The following is a 5,930-nucleotide window of genomic DNA, read 5'->3' on the forward strand; positions in this document are numbered from 1 at the left end:
TAACTTACCAGTATGACGACCAAGCACATCGGCACGTACCACAACTTTCCTTGTCACCTCTATACACTTATGATATAAAGTTCCAAAGTTCAAACCGTAAAACCAACCTAGATATACACTGTATATAAAATACATAATGTTGCCCTTGAAATGAATTAGATAGTAGATATTCAAATAAGCCAATAACCGTTCCAAATACTGAAAATTTCTGTTTGCAGTTTTTTAATGGTAATTCGTAGGTTTTGTTTCTTATAATTACTTGAATAGCAATTAAAAAGTATAACTCTATATTTTTATAATTTCACAGTACGAATATAAAAAAGTCGTGGTAAACTAATGGTTTGACCTACTGTCTTTCAAGCAGAGGCCGTGGATTCGAAACCGGGCTTACAAGATAAGTGCGAAATCTAACTTGAAATGTAGCACGAGCTTTTCGGTGAATGAAAACATCGTGGAAAACGTACGATATCTCCAACCCGCATTAGGCCAACGTTGCGAACTATGGCCTAAATCCTCACCTGAGAGGAGACCCGTACCCAGCAGTGGGACGTATAAGTGGTTGATGTTGTTGTTGTTGAAACGAACATTGATATGATCTGTCTTAATAACGAAAATAAGCAAGCAGCCGTAAACGCAGGATTATGCATTATATCAATATGCCATCTCAACAGAATATCATATCATTGCTAGGTTACTGTTGTCTCTAATATAATAGTAATATTTATTCACATGTCAAGGTACTATTTGCGGATCTTTTAAAATACTCCATAACTAAACCTAAAAAAATGTAAATACATCAAACAATGTCTATTCGTATCTGTTTTAATTATGGTATTATTTAATTTTGTTTTTATGACACTAAGTAACGGGTCGATCCAGTCATGGTAAGCGATACGCCTGTCCATAGCAGTTGCAGTGCCATTTAGAACTATTAATTATCAAGATATAAAGGGCACTGCTATTGTGCCTGACATACTGAGAGATAAGTTAACAAGTTCCATGTACCTGTAATTTCACCTGGATCCTTAACTTAATCCACACACATCAGGGCCGTACCCGAGACGTGGACGGGCCCGACACGGACATTTGTGAACGAGTTCATACAAAATACAAGCCGCGATATTTTTGAACACCTGATGGAACACGACTAAGGAACACGACCGGTCCACGCGCCGGGCACGGCCCTGATGTGTTTGGATAGTCCTTTACTCTTCAAAACTGGAACTCAGTAATTTTCACATTATTGCTTGGTGGCCGAAATAGGTAAGATGGCAGTACTTCCCTGGACGAACTCTTTCACGAGGAGTTCTAAATATAATGTATACAGAAATAGAATTTCTATCATACAAAGCAACTATTTTTATGTATATAAAAAACCTATTTGGTGTCAGTTCTATATTTTTCCAACCCTATATTTTCTTAGAAGGTTATAATTATTCCACTTACTAAAGAACATCCAAGGCTGGCTTAATTTAAGCAAGAAGTGCGTACGCTATTCTCTAGACTACAGAATTTTAGAATTCGCTTCTTCACAAAGAAGACAGGACGATTTTGTTTGCACTTGTTACCAGGTTTGTATTTGGTTATCAGATAATATTTTTTTTACTTATCAAAAATTTTTCAATCCTGACTTAAAAGAAGCATGAAACCAAACCACTTGGCTTCATTAAAATCTCAATTTGCCTTTACAGATTTATACCACCCATTGTCACGGTAAATCTAAACGAATTTTCTTTGCCTTTGCAAATAATTTATTCTATTTCCTTAAGTCCTTCTTAAGCTTGTCTGAAATTATTAGATAAATAGTAGATTCATTTTTCTTTTATAGTAATTTTTTTTAGGGAATCTATAACAACAGTTCCCTTTAAGTACAGGCGCTTTAGAACCTCATCACCCGAAAGAATACGTATAATACGAGAAAGTTGTATTCAAGTATTTTAAAAATTTTTGCTACCATCACTTTACCTCCTTTTAACTACTGCTTCGTAATTTTTAATGTGAATACTTTTGTGGCTTATAAAGTTGAAAGAACGTATTTTTATATCTCAAATGCAACATGGTTGAAATAAAAATAGCACACATAATTTTGATATTAACTACCTATTGGATAAAGTATAATTTTATGGATCAAGGACTATCCGAAGTTTTAAATATTGGCACACACATTTTGCCTCAGTATAATGTAACCAGAACTACGCACAACATGCGTCAAGAAAGGTTGGATAAGTAAATCTGAAAGTTGGGGATCCCCATGTTAGTTTTTCTTGTTTACCCTATACTTCGCACGCAAAAGGGTACGAAACTGGGTATGGATATCAAGAAGTTTACAAGTTCGTAGGTTCACATAAAATTTCCACATTAAAGTTGAAGCCAGAGGAAGTTTCAATCACAGTTGTTCGTAGGCATTCCAGAAATGCCGTGTAATGTTTATAGTATAACTTAATAGAATAAGTTTACCAAAACGCAATGCCCAATATAATCCATATTAGTTTATATAATTAATATATACATCTAATTTTCAATATCTTTGAAACATAGGAAAGTTACTCAATTTTTGGATTCAAAATTGCGTGTATCTGTTTTTTCAAATAAACTAACGTTTCGGGACCTTTACAGTAGGGCTAACACGATGGGCGACGAGGACGAGCGCAAGTCGCGCCTTAATCGTGCTAGCCCTACTGGATAATACATACGTATATAGTTTTAATTAATCATATTTATTTATTCATAAAAAACCAACAGATTGAAAAATTTAATAAAAACAGGAAAATGAACATAAAGCCAATTACAGGTTTTCACCTACAGTAATATTTAAATAGTACATTATTGCAGAGGCCGAGAACTAAGAGATAGCCGGACAAGTATGAGTTACAACGCCGAGCGCCATCAAGGATTTGTATTAATACGAGTCAAGCAATCGCCGTCCCCGCCAAGGCTTTTCTCAAACAATATGAGAAAATAATAAAAGACTAAAGAGAGGAAGATATATAATAGAAAACGTACAAAAAAAATAATAATAACATTAAAGGTAATATTTGACATTTGGCTAATATTGCCTCTTGTTTTAAATTAGGCGAAGCACAGTCAATTACTATATTTTCGTTATACTCACTAGAACTCATTTTCGTGACGAAAATACAAAAAAGACGACAAAACAGAAAAGAATATCGGAGCACTTCATTTTATTTTACCGCCTTTTCTTTTTTTGTAAAGTAAACGACACAGGTAGGTATTTTTAGTTCTCGCAATTACGACCACTGAGCAGTTGGTTGTATGAGTTTTTCTTTTGCCTGTTTACATAGCTCATAGTTGTGTTATTATTTTATTATTAGTAGATAGATTTAAGGGTCTGGATTTAAAAATGGACAGTAATGGATTTTCATATTTACTTTGCAGCCCTTGGCCGGGAAGAAGTCGTCCGGTCCATAAACGACAAACTTTCGAATATAAAGGACATTGGTTCATGAGAAAACCCATTAGTGAGGGATTTCATAGTTTAAAAAAGTATTGTAGTAGGAGTCACTGTTAATGAGATTGGTAGGAAACTCGAAATTCAGGGAAATTGCGTCCGATTAAGACTTCTGGCACACTTAGTGCTGGCTATAATCCTCTCTTAAGTAAATTGGCTCAAGAATCCAAGCACAATTCATGTCTAAGTCCAATGTTATAACGGCTAAGTTTTAGCCGAATCGTCCACTGACCGAAGTTGGATCATCGAATTATGACTTGCTAAATTCGCATTGAAGCCGTTGAGGTCACGGAATGGCGTGAAGTTTGCCCGTTCTAGAGATGATAATGACTTGAGATTTCTGAGGTACGTGCACGTTCGAACGTTAGCGAGATCTACTTTATATTGAATGTTTCAAACGTCATTTAATAATTTGATAGGGACGTGAAATAACGAATGGAGTTTATTGAACGTTTTGTTTATTGAACGAAGAACGCTTTGTTTTTTGACAAATGTCAATTGTCGAAAAACAATGCGTTCTTATTGCAAGTCTTGTTATTTAATTTCAAGTATGGAGAAAAGTACTATATAAATATTTTCCAACGTCAACACTATGAAGTGCTTCAAATGGAAGTGTGGAGGTCAGCAAATGAAAGCTCGTGATCTTGAGGCACTGCTCATTGATGTTTTAATAGCAGTAGAACTCCTTGTGAATGAGTTCGTCCAGGGAAGTAAAGAAAAAAAGAAAAAACGTTTATTTATTAAATTGTGTCACTGTACACAAGTAAATAATAGGGGTTAAAGTATGAAATTGCCGATTTGTACTGAAAATCTAAATTGTTTATTTTTTAAATTTTTAACAAATTTATTTAATCAAAATAGTTGCCATTATTATCTATACATTGCTGCCATCTAATGGGAAGGTTATTAATGCCTTTGCGATAGAACTCCGACGATCTAGACTGCACAAACTGTGTGAAAGCATTTTGTACTGCCTCCTGGGAAGAAAACTTCTTGTCACGTAGATAATTGTCCAAATCACGAAAAAAATGGTAGTCCGTTGGAGCAAGGTCTGGTGAATACGGAGGATGACGAATGGTTTCTAACTGCAGTTCCTGAAGGGTCAAAATGGTTTCTCGTGCTGTGTGAGGTCTCGCGTTGTCGTGGAGCAATAATGGTGAAGATCGATTCATGAGTCGGGGCTGTTTTACTGCTAGTTTTGTCAACATGGTTCGGAGTTCGGCACAATAGACATCTGCCGTTATTGCTTGACCAGATCGGAGAAAACTATAGTGAATAACACCATGCTGAGACCACCAAACAGTTACCATTACCTTTTTATTGGTAAGTTTTGCTTTAGGACACTGTTGTGGCATTTGACCTGGGGTCAGCCATTGCATTTTTCTTTTCCGGTTATCATAAAGAATCCACTTTTCATCACATGTTACAATTCGATCCAATATTCCTTCATTTCTGTACCGGTTCAACAAGGCAACACAAGTTTCAACACGCGTTTCTTTCTGCAGATCAGTCAAATCATGAGGCACCCATTTTTCGTATTTTTTTATTTTATTGATTTGACGCAAGTGAGTCAATATTGTGGGTAAGGTAACGTTAAACCATGCCGCTAATTCCTGGGTAGTTTGACTAGGATCGGCTTCCACTATCTCTCTTAATTCATCGTTATTCACCTGTGTGGGCGGTCTTCCTCGTGCCTCGTTCTTTAAGTCGAAATTTCCATCACGAAAGCGTTTAAACCAAAATCGCACGGTGCGTTCATTAGTAGACCCCTCTCCAAACGCAGCATTGATATTGCGGGCTGTTTCTGCCGCGTTAGTTCCGCGTCGGAACTCGTATTCAAAAATCACTTGAATTTTCGCAGTATCCATCTTTCTTGTCTAAATTGAATAACAAAAACAATTGAAAGTCAATATTCAAATGTTTCAAATTTAAAAAAAAAAAATACACAGAAACCATTTGAAAAAAGTTTCATTCGAAAACCTCAAACCATGAAGACAATTCAAAGAACCTATTCAAAGAATCTATGACAATTCAAAGAACCTATTGCAATAAAACGGCAATTTCATACTTTAACCCCTAATATCATACTTAATACTAAAACAGCAAGTGACTGAGTAATTTTAAGTTAGTAAGTGTGTATGGTGGCGCAAAAGAGGAAAAAAGATACGACTCAGCAATATGTGTATCGCAGGCGATACAAACGCTGATTTTCAGTCGTTCTTATAGCGTCACGTCAAGTATTGACACCTTACCTATTACTAGTGTTAAGCAGTAATGCTCACGTTACTACGTTCCGGTTTAAGGGTGCTCGTGAAATTACAGTGACTTATGCTTCAGGGTAACGAACGCAGTAGCATTACCCCTCAGATGTTTGCGATTTGAAGCTCTGAGCCGCACTGCAACTGTCCTGGATAGGCGTGTCGCTTACTACCAGGTTTACGACTAGTTCGCCTCGTTGCTT

Source organism: Hyposmocoma kahamanoa, unplaced genomic scaffold (assembly GCF_003589595.1).
Source record: "Hyposmocoma kahamanoa isolate Upper Pololo Valley unplaced genomic scaffold, ASM358959v1 232, whole genome shotgun sequence".
Classification (NCBI taxonomy): domain Eukaryota; kingdom Metazoa; phylum Arthropoda; class Insecta; order Lepidoptera; family Cosmopterigidae; genus Hyposmocoma; species Hyposmocoma kahamanoa.